Consider the following 14,915-nt stretch of genomic DNA (forward strand, 5'->3'; position numbering starts at 1 on the left):
AATAAAGTTGTGGGTAGATGCACTAATCTACCCACAAATGACATCACAATACAACAGTCAAAGTCAGGAATTAAACCATTGCACTACCCTCCGGTCCCATTCATTTTTTTTTTCTCAAGTAGTTCCAGTAAAGGTTCCAGTGTGTAACCAGTACATAGCATTTCACTGTCAGGTCTTAGCTCCCATCCACTAGGATTCTATTCTTCTTACACTCATGAACTTGAATTTATTTTTAACTTTAGGCCAGTTATTGAGTAGATGACCCAACCTGAGCTCATGTGATAACTTCCTTATGACTAGGTTCAGGTATGCATCTTTGGTTGGACATCATGAGTTGGTGTTATGCTCTTTTTTTGCACGTCACACAGATTGATTTTTTTTATTATACCTTTGGCACTCATGTTGACTGCAGTTGGCTCAATGCTATCTGACATATTGCTTTATTTTATTATTTTATTGGGAAGCATTTGAGAAAATACAAATATCCCACTATTTCTGAAACTTGAGATTATTCCTATTTTCATTACGTTGTGACTGTGATATCTCTTTAGTAGGCTACAATATACTAGGATAAACATTTATTTTCACATTTAAATTGCCTTTATTCACTTGTAAGAGTGATTTCATTTCTTTATCTAATCAGGTTTATATACTTCCTACTTAATTGCTACAAAAAGATGTTCTAGCTATAGTCCTATATCCAACCATTTTCCCAATGAACAAATAGCCGTCATCCACTACTCAGAAGCTTTTTCTCCCATTGCTCTTCCTCCTGTCCTTCTTGTATATTTTGTTAGTCTCTACCTAATAGCTTTTGGGAATTGAATCATTCAGAAATAAGGACTGCACAGTTTATTTTGATTTAATGACTTGCGCTAGCTCTGTGTGAATGGGTGCTTGGACTTATCTGATGTGACATCCCCAAGAGTCTACTACATATAATGCTCAGTGAGTTACAGAAGTCATTCAAAGACAAATACTTGCACCTATTAGGGGTCAGTCATTACTCCAGACACCAGAATACAGCAGTCAATCAAATAAAAAAAATAAAAAGTAATAGTGGACATGGCATGAATCAAATTTACAAAAAATAAAAATGTGTATTTATAGGAGATCTGTGGATGTTACTAGTGCATTGTAAATGATGCAAATACTTATACAAAGCAGAAATTTCAGTTAATTCACTTTACAGTGTGCTAAAGGATGAAATATTTGGGTTTGCATTTTCTTTCTTGTTGTGCTTTTCATTGAATGGACCTTGTGTATGGTAATACTTTGCACTTTGAAAGTATAAGTGTGTGTGTTTATGTGTGAGCACATACATGCTCATATGTGTGTACATGTGTGTAGAAGACTGAGTTCAATGTTGGATGTCATTCTCAAACACTCAGTATCTTGTTTTTTGAACAGAGAACCTAAGGCTTGCCGATTCAGCTATACTGTCTGGCCCAGAGAACCACCTGTCTCTACCTCCCAGGGCTTGGATTACAAGCATTCACTTGACGTTTTAAATGTGTTCTGGGGATGCTCAGAGCCTCATGCCTGCATCAAAAGCAGTTTACCAATTGAGCATCTACTCAGCTTGAAGCTGAGTTTTTATTAGATTGTACAAACTAAGTGTATCAGGCTATATTTTCCTTTTAATTATTTTTTCTTTACATAGGACAGTTCTGCTGGCTGTCCACTGCAGAATTTGGTGCCTGGAATAGCTCTCTCTATATATGAACATGTGTGAGTGTGGGTTTATGCACGTGAGTGCAAGTGTCTGCAGAGGACAGAAGAGGGTGGCAGACTCCTGAAGCTGGAGTGACAGAGTTCTGTGAGCTGCTTTCTGTAGGTGCTGGGAGTCAAACTTAGGTTTTTGTTTGTTTGTTTTTTTTTTTTTTTTTTTGCAAAACCAGTAAATGCTCTTAACTATTGAGCCATCTCTCCAGTCCCCTCTGCAATATTACAACCAGGTGTCTACATTTTTTAAAATTCTTGTCAGAAATACAATAAACACTATAAAATTGAGCTCTTTTTCTTCTGGCATTAGAATATTATGCAAATATGTATTTGTTCAACATATAGTAGATTGCCTGTTCTTTTCCAAGTAGCATTTTTGTCTAATACTGAAATGCTTTTTAAAAATCTAGAATTCACCTCCTGGAAGGTATGAGCTAAGAATTTAATTTACATTTTTTCCTGTGTTGGAACTCCTGTCCAGCATTTTTTCCTGAGTTGTCTACACTTTCCCTAATAATCTCTCCTGTCAGACACTGGTTTTCCTGCAATTGTAAATCTCTTGGAGAAAGTTTCCCCTCATTGGTCAGTCTGTTTGTGTTTTCAGCACTTAGCAACAGTGTTAGAACCAGGGACAGTTTACAAGGCTGCTTATTATGGGGCCTGACAATTTTTACTATATAATTCATTTTCTATACCTAAGTTTTAGGATCAATTTAAGTTCTTGGGAGAACTGGTAGGGTTTATATTGAAATTCTACTGAATCTACAGATGATGAAATATCCTCATCCATGAACCTAATGTATCGTTTATCTAGGCCTTTTTCAGTGCATCTAAAATGTTAATTAAATTTAGAGAAAGATCTTTCTGCTTGTAAGTTTTATTTCTAAGTACTAACTGGGGGCAAAGGGAGAGGAAGTTACTTTTTTTTACAAAAATAAACATTCATCCTCTGATGAATTCATCCATGCATGTATGTACTGTGCTCCTGGTCTTACCTGTTTCCTTTTCTTAACCCCTTATGCTTGCTTTGGACCCCTTCTTCCATAGAGGTCACTGGGAGTTGCATGTCTCCCTCCCTTCCCTCTCCCTTCATCCATCCCTTCCTTCCATCTTTCCTTCTTTCTTTCCTTCCTACCAGTCATTGTTAGACAGGGGTCTTACTGTGTAGCTTTGGCCGGTCTGGAATTCACTATGTAGACCAGGCTGGCCTAGGGATCTGCCTTCTGAATGTTAGAATTAAAGTTATGTCTTTCTGTGTCACTCATACATGCACACACACACACACACACACACACACACACACACACACACACATCTCTATCACTCTATCTCTGTTTCTCTTTCTCCCTCTCTCTTTATCTCTCTCTATCTCTTTCCCCCTCTCTTTATCTCTTGCTGCCCCTCTGAGTTTAATTGTGCTTGCTTCCATGAGCATGGGTGAGAGGTTATGTATTAGAGTATCGCAGTAGTTACAGCACTGACGAAAATGATCCCTATCCCCAGCAACGTCATAGCTCCTCAGAGACTGGTGAGCAGCTTGTCATGTGGACAGGTCCACGGGCTTGGTCTTGTGTAGATCTTGTGCAGGGACCCCCCACCTGCTCTGTGTTTATGAGTACAGCTGCTCATTACCACCCAGTGCATCAGAGCACTCCTTACTGTCTGTTTGGGTAATCCCATTCCCATGTTTCGTATGTTTATTGCTGCTAACATACAAAAATGTAGTTCATCTTTGTGTCTGATATTCTCATCATCTTTTTAAACTTAATAATTCCAGTAATTTTTTTTCTTTGCAGGTGATGGCTATTTCTGTATAGATAGGCATATGTGAATTTGTCTTTCTTTCAGCTGTTCTCTATACTGTCTGATCACGTGTCAGTAGAAACACCAGTAACAAACTTATGTTCCTAGTTATAAGAGAACCAGCTCTAATGATTTAACATTGGAAGTGTTATTCATGTGAGATTTTTGTAATTGCTCTTGTCAGTATTGGAATAAAGTAATGAGTCCATTTTAACGGCAATAAAGTCTTTCATTCTTAGCCAAATGTGACTATCTTTAGTCCTAAAACATAGTTTCACATTATTTTGACATGTTCCACCATGCAAGCAGTTACATGAATTTTTATAGTCACAGAACAAGAGAAAGTCATAAGTAAGCACGTTGGTAATTACATTGATGGGTGCATGAGGAAGATAGTAGAAACGGTGAACCAAGGCAATCTCTATCACAGGCTTCAGCGTGATCGCTTAATACTCTTACCTTTAGGATTGGTGGAGGCAAGAGAGCTGCTAATCTGAAAGGTTCTTTCTGAGACGTGTATCTATTAGTAATGAGTCTTGGGTCAGCTACAAAAATTGGGGTATCTGGCTTTTAAAGGGTCAAATATAGCCCAGGATGATTTTGGCTCTGGCTGTATACCACATTCCATCTCTGCTTAGTCACAGTGGTCCAGTCAGCCAAGATCAAGCAGCTGGAGGATTTTAATATGAATGCTGCATCTTTAGAGAATGCCAGTTCATATCAAATTAAGAAACTCTTTTTTAAATTCATGGATGGATTTTGATTTTATTAGACAACTTTTCAGCATTACTTAAGAAAGCTTGATGTTTTTGTTCTTTTTCAGTCTATTACTGTGGTCCTTCACAGGCACTTTGTCCTGGTAAACTGCTCTTGAGTTCTTGAATTAAGCACAGATTGCTTCTTTAGGAGTTTGTCCTCACTGCAATTGGGTTGATTGTGCTATTGTATTCAATTTTTCATCTTGATATGTCATCAATAACTCATTATTGAGTTAGATTAATCTGTTTATTTTACATTCTTGGCTTACATTGTTGCTTTGGTAATGTCGACTATATCAAATAGTGTTTTCTTTCCACTACTTATGGGAAACTTGACGTAAAATTCAAATTATTTTTTTTTTCAAGAACTTGATTCTAAAAACCTTGGTCCCGGTGTTGTGTTTGTAGGAAGGTTAAACTGCTCCACTGATATTATAAAGTTCTATTTCTGGTTACTATAGGGTGAGTAGGAATCAGTTTTGATAAGTCACACTTCCTTAAAAATTTACATTTAAATTTGTTAAGATAAAATTATTCTTTCCTGATTTATATGTGTTGTGTTTTCAGGTATATTTATCCTTTGTAAAGTTCCCATTGCTAATTTGCATTTTCTCTCTTTTGTCTTTCTCTGTTGTTGTAAAAAGTTTATTTTTACCTCATGCAACTCCTCCTAGTTCCTCCACACTTCCCTAATCTCCCAACTTTATGTTCATTCTCTTTAAAAAAAAAGAAGTTATCTGAAACCTCACAAAAATGAAAATCAAAACAAACGAGCAAGAGCTCAAAAAGACAAAAATATGGCAAAACAAAACAAACTCCACACAAAATACCATTGAGTTTGTTTTGTATTGCAAACTACTACTAGGTAGGTCGCCTCCCCTGGGGTGTAGTTGATATAACTGTGACTCCTTCATGGGGAGGGGACTTATTTCACCTTTCCCAGCAGATATCAATTGCAAATAGCCTCTTCTTTAAGGGTTCCATACCGTGTTCACTTTCCCTTAGTGTTGGGACCCTTTTTGGATGGAACCTTCACAGTTCTCATGGGTGCTGCCAGGCTCTGTGAGTTCATGGCATGTCAGTGTTTCCTTGGAGTCAGTCCATCTGCTTTAGCCCTCTAACCCTTATAATCGCCTCTTCTGTGTAGATCCTGGCGCCTTGGGTGAGACTGGCAGAGGTGCGGAGTGTTTATGAAAACATCTCGTTTGGGATTGAGTGCTCAAAGTCTCTCACTTTCTGCACATTGTCCCGTCGTGGGTCTCTGCATGTAACTCTGGTGAGAGTGGGTGCGGCACTAATGTATAGGTGCAACAGAATACCATTAAAAGCCATTTATTGCTATGTTCCCTTAGCAGACTATTCGTAATGGAATGCGTCTAAGGGCGAATCCCTTTTTTATATATCACTGTTTTTATATTATTATTCCTGTTGATTCATGGTATTTATTGTTTTGGGAAATCTTTCATCATTGGAACTTTTTATGTTTTTACTCTTGCTGGGTCTTTGTTCAGAGTCTTGTTGCTTTTATTTCATTCTCCAAATATTTTAAGAGCTTATATAATTTCAAGTTTTGTATATCGGTGTGCATTTTCTGACAGGCTTTCCTATCTGTCTTTTAGTTCACTAATCCTATTAAGTTGTGCACAGTTTGCCATGAGTTACTATTCTCAACTGTAATTATTTTTAATTTCTGTTTTGTGCTCATTTTTACTTATTTCTTATTGTTTGGGCATTTAAAATAGTCCTTAGTTTTTATTATATAAAGTTATATATCTGAAATTCTTATGAACCTTTTATCTTAGACCATAGTGACTATTTTGTCTTTAGGGTATTTTAAAGCTGTATATTCGTATTGTATTTAGATAAATACAATCTAATCTTTTGGAATGTTAAGGCCTCAACTCAGAATGTTCCCACTGTTAACTTTGTAAGGGCTTGCTGCTGATTTCTGTAGGTCCCATGTCGGTCTTGAGAGATGCAGACCTAAGTTAGAATGTGCTCTTAGGGAGTCCCACTTTTCAGGCTTGGTTTTGATTCACACTGGACATTTTACATCCTTGCTCTGTCTCTCTTCTGTAGACATTTGATTCCTACAGTTCTCTCTTACTTCTCACAGGCCCAGGAGTGTCAAAATGTGCCATCCCGACCCTGCTAGATACCAGTGTGAGGTGTCTTCCTCTATAGCTTTCTACCTAACTTTTAAAGATAGACTTTCTCACTGAACCTGTAGATAACCATGTCAGCTACTAGGTGATCAGTGAGTTCCTAGAATCTTCCTGGCTTTGGCTCCCAGTGCTGAGCTTATAGGCATGCTTCAATGCACCTGGCTTTTTACCTAGATTCGTAGGCTCTGAATCAGGTCTCTATGGTTGTTGAGCAGAAACTTTATTGCAATGAGATATTTCTTAAGCCCTGAAATGTGACTTTTTAAAACTGAACAATATTTTTAGTTTCTTTGAGTTGTGACGATAACTTATTTGGAATCTTCCACTTGCCTTGTCAAGTTAATGCTCAGAACTCCCTCATGTGGGTTGTAAAAACCTTTCTGGTTTCTAAGCATTTATGATTTAAGATTTGGGGAATTAGATCTATGAAGCCTTTACACACACACACATACACGCACACACACACAGAGTATATGACAATATTTGAAATATTTTTATAGGCATTTATTTCCGTGGCTTGAAAATTCCTTGTGTTTTCCATTGTCATTTTGTCTTTTGAGCTGATCTTTCAAATTCCCATTTTTCAATCACTTCCTATATGGGATCTTGTAGGATGCACTAGTTATCTGTATCTATCGTACATTTTTGATATTCTTATTTAGTATTTGATTTGAGCTACTATGAAATGTTAATTCATCCAACTTACAGGATTTTAATTATGTACTTAATTTAGTTGTGAGGCAAGAAGTATCACAGAAGCCTACTAAATACAACTCTTCTAATAAGTCTGTTAGCCTTAAAATATTTGGCACTAAATGATCCATATTCAACATTCTCAAAATATACAGAGGAATTGTCTCTGATTTCCAAATAAATCATTTGCCATCTACCTACCTCTACCAACACAAACAACAAATACCTACATTCTACCCCCATCCTGGAAGTAAATGGAACTTTATTGATGGTTGGTGACACTATCGAAGAGTTCACCATTCTTTCAGTCACTGAGCTCTTGAGCTTTTATTCCCATCCTTATATTCCTGTTCAAGTCAAGGCAGACTGATGTGTTTGTTTGTTTGTTTTGTTTTGTTTTTATCAATGGATTCATTGTAGAGTCCACGGAAATACAATAGTTAAGTCTACAGACACTAGGGTCTGCTACGTGGACTTGAATTTAGTTCCACCATTAAGTCTCAGTCTTTCTCTCTCTCTCTCTCTCTCTCTCTCTCTCTCTCTCTCTCTCTGTGTGTGTGTGTGTGTGTGTGTGTGTGTATGTTGTGCGTGCATGCATGGGTGTGTGCATATAAGTGTACCTTTGGGTACATTTGCATCTGTGTCTCATTTTCCTCATTTAGAGGCTGGTCTAATAAGCATTCAGTCAACAGTCCTCTGAATGGCTTTCTTTTCTTGCCCTCTACCCAAGTTTAACCTTTCTGCCACATTACCACCATTTGATCTTCCTAAAGCAAGCAGTTTGGATGGGTGAACTCTTTAAATTCCTCATCTCTTTGCTTCCCACATAGAGACATTCTTCATGGCTACTCTCAAGTCAGGCTGCTATAATGAAGAAGTGGCAGAGCTCAAACAAGGTAGCTGAGGGGAGTCTGTCTTGTCTAGACTCTCTCTGGACAGTCAGCATCATTTCCTCCTTCTCATGTTGCATGCTGGTTTGTGGGTAACCAGTAGGATGATTGCAGCATCTTACATCATTTGTGCAAAGTTCTGACATCTACATTTCTATAGATGTGCTATATCTGTACTGCCTGGGTATCTTGCATATGCGAGGAATTGAGAGATTTAAGGCATTCTACAAAACTGCCTGCTGTCTTTCCTGATCAAATTTAGAAAAGGCTGGCTTGCTGGATTTGTTTGGTTTCCGTGATATCTATATAGTAGAGTTATTGCTACTGGTTGAGTTTAAACTTAATAAGTAGAACGCTATTAAGATGTCAAGGCAAGTAGAACCCTTCAACGCAGACCCTTCATGTTCTTTCTGTATTTTAGCCACTCAGATTGTAGCTGAAGGAAAGACTCCAGTTGCTATTCTCAAATGACGTCTTCCAGGTCAGCCATGTTCTTTTAGGCCCCTTCTCATCCACTGGTAAATGCTAAATTTTGAACCTTTATTGGCTCTTGTTAGTCTCAGTGTTTAAATTACTTTCCTTATTTGTAAGTCTCACTAGCTGTTAACGCATCTTCTACCTTACCATGTTGAATTCCACATTGCTTGGTACTAACACAGCCTGATGCTTTCTCTTGCTTGTAATGAGCCGATATCTTATGCTCATCCAGTTGTTTTAACCTTTATTTTGCAATCAAATGATGCTTCCTTCCTGATGCTTTCTCACAGTCTGTATGTGACCTTAGGCTGTCTCACATGATGTCAGTGGGAGAAGTATTCAACCCCTCAGGTTTGATTCTGAGTGACTCTCTGTACATTGTTTATACTTGCTAGTATTTTATTTTTCTTAATTTTGCTTATAGTTTAAAATGATAGCCTGGTTGGTTTCACTTTCTGCTATTTGATGTGATACGTCTGTATTTTCCCGTCATTGTTGGCAGTGGTCCCTTTCAATACCTTACTATAATGCTTTCTTCTATCTTCATATCAGAAAATTCACTATCTTTTTTTCTCTCCCTCCTATTCATAAATTTCTGTGTGGATAATTTAGTTCCGTGGATCTAGGTTTCCGCTATACCTCTTCTGTGTCAGTAATCCATGTGTTCATATGATTTACCGTTGGTTTAGGTTTAGTTCTGTATAGAGTACAAGGAGTACACTCCTGTGCTTGCACATTGCTGTCTTCCCTGTGTAGAGGATCTGTTCTCTGATGTGGTGAGTTTTTCACTAGAGCTGGGGCAATAACCAGTGGGATCTCTAAATCACTAAATATTGGCAGATTCTTCCTTCACAGTGCCCGTGTGTGTGATGTTTGCATTATGTAGCCTTCCGCTACTATCCACAAGGCTACTTTTTGTGGTTTCCATTATCTGCAGTGAAGCAAGCTATGAAACTATTATAAATGGAAATTTCCAGAAATAAATAAAACTTTAAATTTATTTTAGTATATACTATAATCATATAATCAATGGTTATTATTCTCATTATACCTAATTTATGAACTATTACAGGTATATGTGTGTTTAGAAAAAAATGTAATATACATAAACATCAGTATTAACTAAGGTTGATAAAGGGTAGATTCTGTTTTGTTTGTTTTTGCTTTTGTGGTGGTGGTTGTTGCTGTTGTGGCTTTTCCCTCCCAGCCATCTACATGGTATTTTTATTGTTCTACATCCTGTATTACAAATGAGAATGCTAATTTCAGTCGATTCATCCTACTTTTAAGTAATAATTATCTTTGGTAACTTGCCAGTTCTTTAATGCTTGAAGTGTTAAGATTTTTCTAATGCGCTTTTAAATATTCTGTATGCATGTGAGTACATTTGATTACAAAGGCCAGAAGAAGGCATCAAGTCTCCTGGAGCTGCAATTACAGGTAGTGGTGATCCTCCTGATGCAAATATTGAGAACCGAACTCAGAACTTGTGGAAAGACAGTACAGGCTCCTGACCACTGAGCTGTCTCTCCAGTTGCACATCCATGAAGTTTAAAAATCTCAGCTAATGTGTGTAGGTGTGTCTTTCATCACTCGTTTTCCTGGGGTGTTGGGGAGCTTTGTGAGCTTAGGATGCAGACTTTTCTTTAGCTCTTAGAACTTTTCTTCTGTGCCACTCTCTTCCTTCTGTAGACTCTTCTAGAACCTGTGCTGTGCTCGCTAGGTTGCCCCCTCTGTTCTTCGAGTTCCTTATTTTCCACCATTCACTTCTTGTGTGTTTTCTTTGCTGTGGGCTTTCTTCCTACCCTTCTGTACTGTCACTGGTTGTTATGTTTCTCTCCTTGTCCTTGCCATAGTAAATTATTCAGGTTGATAATTTTAATTTTCGGTTTTAACCTAATTTTAAAAGCTTTAGAAATTATTACTTTTTTTATTAGTCTTTGTTATCCTTAACTTAATTGTGTTTTTAATGTCAATACCTCATCTGTCTTCTCTAGAACTTCTATTAGGTCTTTGCTTCCTAGATCTTCCCCACTTCCTAGACATGCATTGGGGCTTAGTAAGGGATGCAGGGTGTGGGCAGCAGCAAGCATGCTGACACTTACACACCTATCTGTATCTTTATGCATCTCTTTGCTTTCCTTATATTCCTTAGCCCATGGAGTACAGTGGATTCTCCATTCTACTGGGTATTCTGGGGGCCAGAGGCTAGCCCTAGCATGTAGTTACCTGCATACTAAACCCTTCTGGGGCTAGCTTGAAGTTAAGGAGGTCCTGCGCTAGCTCTTATAAGAGTCCCGGAAACCTATGGCCCCATCCTTCAAGTTTCCCTGCCTTTTGCTTCCAGAACTCACTGGCTTAAGAAGAATCAATTGGGTTGGTTGCACTTTAAATTGAAATAAGAAAGGTAGATCATATTCAAGGCCTTTCCCCCTCCCTTACAGAATATTAAATTTTATATTTTATTCGTATCCTCAATTGGTATTCTCTTCGTTATTTGTTATCTTTTTGGAAGCTTATTTTTGAACATCATGGTTTACCGTACCCTTTCACATGCACTACTTGAAGTACACTGCAAGTTGTAAGAAATATCCTGGTTAAATGTTTGGACAAATAAACTCACCCAGGATAGTTTGCTGGTTTTTATCAGTAAACATTTGATCATCATTTATTTGTCTAATTCAAGTTCCACCAATCTGGAAATCTTCCTCAATGTAGAAGACCAGTTAGGGCAGGACAGAAGAAAGCCAGAGGGAAGAAATGGGAAGTGAATGATCAGCTTTGAGTTGTCAGTAGGAAGAAGGCAGGGACATTAAAGCCACCCACAATCAGAAAGCGCTCTGTGTCCAGTTCTTTTCTCACAACCTCTCTTTTTCTTAGACTATCTGCTAGAGTTACAGACAAGTCCGATTAGATGGAATTGCACACTAAAGAGACCATTCTGCCCCAGAAAACTAAAACAAAGAGGCGTTCAGTCGAATCGCATGGATGAAAAGGCTGTACCTTAGCCTCTCAGGTTGCAAAGTTAGTGCAAATGAATGTGTATTCCTGTTTAAATAGTCATTTGCTTTCCATATTTGAGATTTGAATTATGCACATGCTCTCTCTTTGGATTACTCGATACTCGGTGGCTCTTAATCATCTTCAGGCAAAGAGATTTGAATTATACAACATGTGTAAGCTTCACCTAGAATGGTAATTAGTCTCTGCTAGCACCTCAGTAGCATTTAATGTTGAGGTTAATGATTCAGAAACAAGTTTTTAAAACCTGACTGAATTCCATATATATGAGGTAGATCAGCTTATGTTCGGTGTCAGTGGCGGTTGGGTGCTTGTGTGTCTAAGCTGCTGCTTTACATTTATTATGTATAGAGTCTGGTGACATGTTTTTAAACTGCCATTTGCTACCAGCCCAAGCTAAAGAAAATGCTTCTCTGTGTGTAGGGAGACTACCTCTGTACTTTTGTTGCTTTCTGAATTTTGCCATGGACATTGTTATGGAAAGTATTTGTCTTCAATTTGACTTTTTGCACAAAGAAGGCTTTTAGAAATAATCTCATTTAATTTTTTTAAGATTTATTTATTTTATCTGTTTGAGTATTTTGCCTATGTGTATGTCTGTGGACCAGGAACATGTAATGCCTGTGGGAATCAGAAGAGTATGTCAGGTCCCATAGAACTGGAGTGCAACCCATTATGAATGGTTGTGAGCTGCCATGTAGGTGCTGGGAATCAATCTCCCTTCTTCTGCAAGAGCAGCATCTGCTCTTAGCCACAGAACCATCTTTACAGTCCTTAGTTGATTTTTTTCAAGACAGAGCCTCACTATGTAATCCTGGCTGGTCTTGAACTTGTAGTGTAGATGAAGACCAGGCTGGCTTTAAACTCACCAAGCTCTCTCTGTCCTCCTGAGTGCTGAGAATTTTGGCCTTTCCTGTCACACCCAAGAAAGGCTAGTAAGGTGATACCGAGTGAAGAGAGAAACAGCAAGAATAGTGAAGGCATTTACCTGTTTGGATCGGTAAAAGAATACACTAAATACCAAGACTAGCTCAAGTATAATTCTGTATTTCTTACCTAGTCTTATATGGGTGGGATGAAGACAAGAACATAAACTTTCTGTCATATAAAAATTTGTATCTAGCATTACTGTGTATGTATTGTGATTATAAATTTGTATTCCACTGTGTGTATGCATGCATGCATGCATCCATCACCTCTAGAGGTCAGAGGACTCCTGGTGTATGTCTGTTTTTATCTTTCTACTGTGTTGGTCCAGGGGATCAAATGCAGATTGCTAGGCTTGACAGCAAGCACTTTTACCTGCCAAGCCATCTCTCTGACCCACCACTGTGTACTTTATTAAGAATTCCTGTTCTACAGAAAGATTTTATTAATAAATAATTTAAGTTCCCCTGTAGAGGTTCCCCCACCTCCTGATGTTTATTGGATTTTACTATGTAACAATAGAAGTATACCGATAGTTTAAGAACTTATATTTTTAAAATATGTGTAATACTCCATATAGATCTAATGTTCAGTACCAATGCTTGGGTGTTCTGCAATATTGTTAGTGAACTGATTGCAAATTGCCAACATTCAGTGAGTCAACAAACCAATTAAAAAAATCTTAAGGATATTAGATTTGAAAATGTTCTTCCTTAATTTAGTTTGTCCATTATATGTTATTTTAATTATTCATAGTATTGCTTAACATGCCAGGAAATGTCCTGTAATAGAATTTATTAAATAATGAAGTTTCAGTAATATGAATTCTATATTTAGTAGCATGTTTTAAAGTCTCAGATTAAAATGCTTTGTCAAGAGTTATTTAGCTAGTTTGAAGTATAAAAACAAGTCTTTGGTTGGTAGCTTTATCCATTTTGTAATTTTGAAACTAAGTGCTTATTTCTGAAAAAGGATAATTTGAACCATTTTTTAATACATAGAGGACAGTTGATTTTGTAGGAAGCAAAAATTCATATTTCCACTGGCATTGAACATTGATGTGCACCTAGGGTATTGTTTATTCTTTTGTTTGGGTTTTTAAATTTTTATTTATTTGTTTGTTTGTTTATTTATTTATTTATTGACAGGGTTTCTCTGTGTCACTCTGTAGACCAGGCTGGTCTTGAACTCAGAAATCCACCTGCCTCTGCCTCCCAAGTGCTGGGATTAAAGGCGTGCGCCACCACTGCCTGGTGGGCATTGTTTTCTGATATGTATCAGTGAACAGAGATACCCACTTCTCTCTTCCTATAGAGGCAATAAATAGAAGGCTGCTCATTTTGTTGAAAGTCCCTACATATGTTCTCTTTCTTTTGCCATCCCAGATATTTAAGGACTATCAGATGAGTTATACAGCATTGGGCTTAAGTGAGTTAGAAGTGAAGGATCATGAACCTGAAGACGGAAATTCTGACTGGAATTTGTCTTTGGTTCCATTAGGAGGTTGAAGTGAACAGGAAAGAACTATTCTTTTAATATTGATGTGGGTTTTTCATGGCCAGGATCACTTGTTGTTTCTTATTTTTGCTATTAATAGTAAAGATTCACAAATATGGGAAGTATAGACTTAGATTTCACTTGTAAATAGATTGTGTAGAGGTTTTATGCATATATGGGTGTTTGTGTGTATACATTTTAATTTTTATTTATTTATATAGATGTTTTTTCCTGAATGTGTGGTTTTGCATCATATGCGTACAGTGTCTCTGGGCACCAGAAGAGGGCATCAGATTCTCTGAAACTGGAGTTATAGGGGGTTCTGAGCCACCATGTGGATGCTAGGAATTAAATCCAAGCCCTCTGGAAGAACAGCCAGTACTCATAACGTCTGAGCCATCTCCCCAGCTCAGGTTGTATGTTTTCAGGTATTATGATGAGTAGGAAAACTAGTCACATTTAAAATAAAATAGAACAGTTGCTCCTTCTCAGGATTGTACAGCAGGCATTGCTGAAGATCCTGTCCATTTGACAGTTAAGGTCTTTGATGTGTTTCATTACTTTCTGCTGTTTTCTCTTGTTCTGAGTGATAGAGAGATATTCTTCAATTGATGGAAAAGCCTGGCTTAAAAAAAGATTTTTCACTCATATTCAAAATTATTTCTCTTGGTGGCTTTATGGTTCTTTGTAGTGCAGAAGTGTCTAGGGTTCCATACAACCTGGCTTCATTTTGTTATCTTAACTACGTTTCTCCTTCTGTCTCAGGCTCATGCTTTGGGTAGATGCTGCTGTTTGAATGCAGTCTGTGTTTTGTTTCCTCCTTATTTCAGTTTATTTAGTTTATTGATTTTGGTCAGTCAGTGCCGTCCATTCTGTTTCTAATAGCAGTGGTCTGCTTATGCGCTAGGCCCGAGTTCACATGTGGGGTTTCCTTAGAATTCGGGTATATTCTTTTCTCC

General features: G+C 37.6%; 1 protein-coding gene across 1 annotated transcript in view; it reads left to right on the forward strand.

The window, feature by feature from the left end:
* Window positions 1–14,915, forward strand: part of Mllt3 (MLLT3 super elongation complex subunit) — a 258,709-nt gene that overhangs the window by 175,194 nt on the left and 68,600 nt on the right. The gene's annotated exons all lie outside the window — the stretch shown is intronic.

The sequence above is a fragment of the Grammomys surdaster genome, unplaced genomic scaffold (assembly GCF_004785775.1).
Source record: "Grammomys surdaster isolate TR1022 unplaced genomic scaffold, NIH_TR_1.0 225, whole genome shotgun sequence".
In the NCBI taxonomy this organism is placed as follows: domain Eukaryota; kingdom Metazoa; phylum Chordata; class Mammalia; order Rodentia; family Muridae; genus Grammomys; species Grammomys surdaster.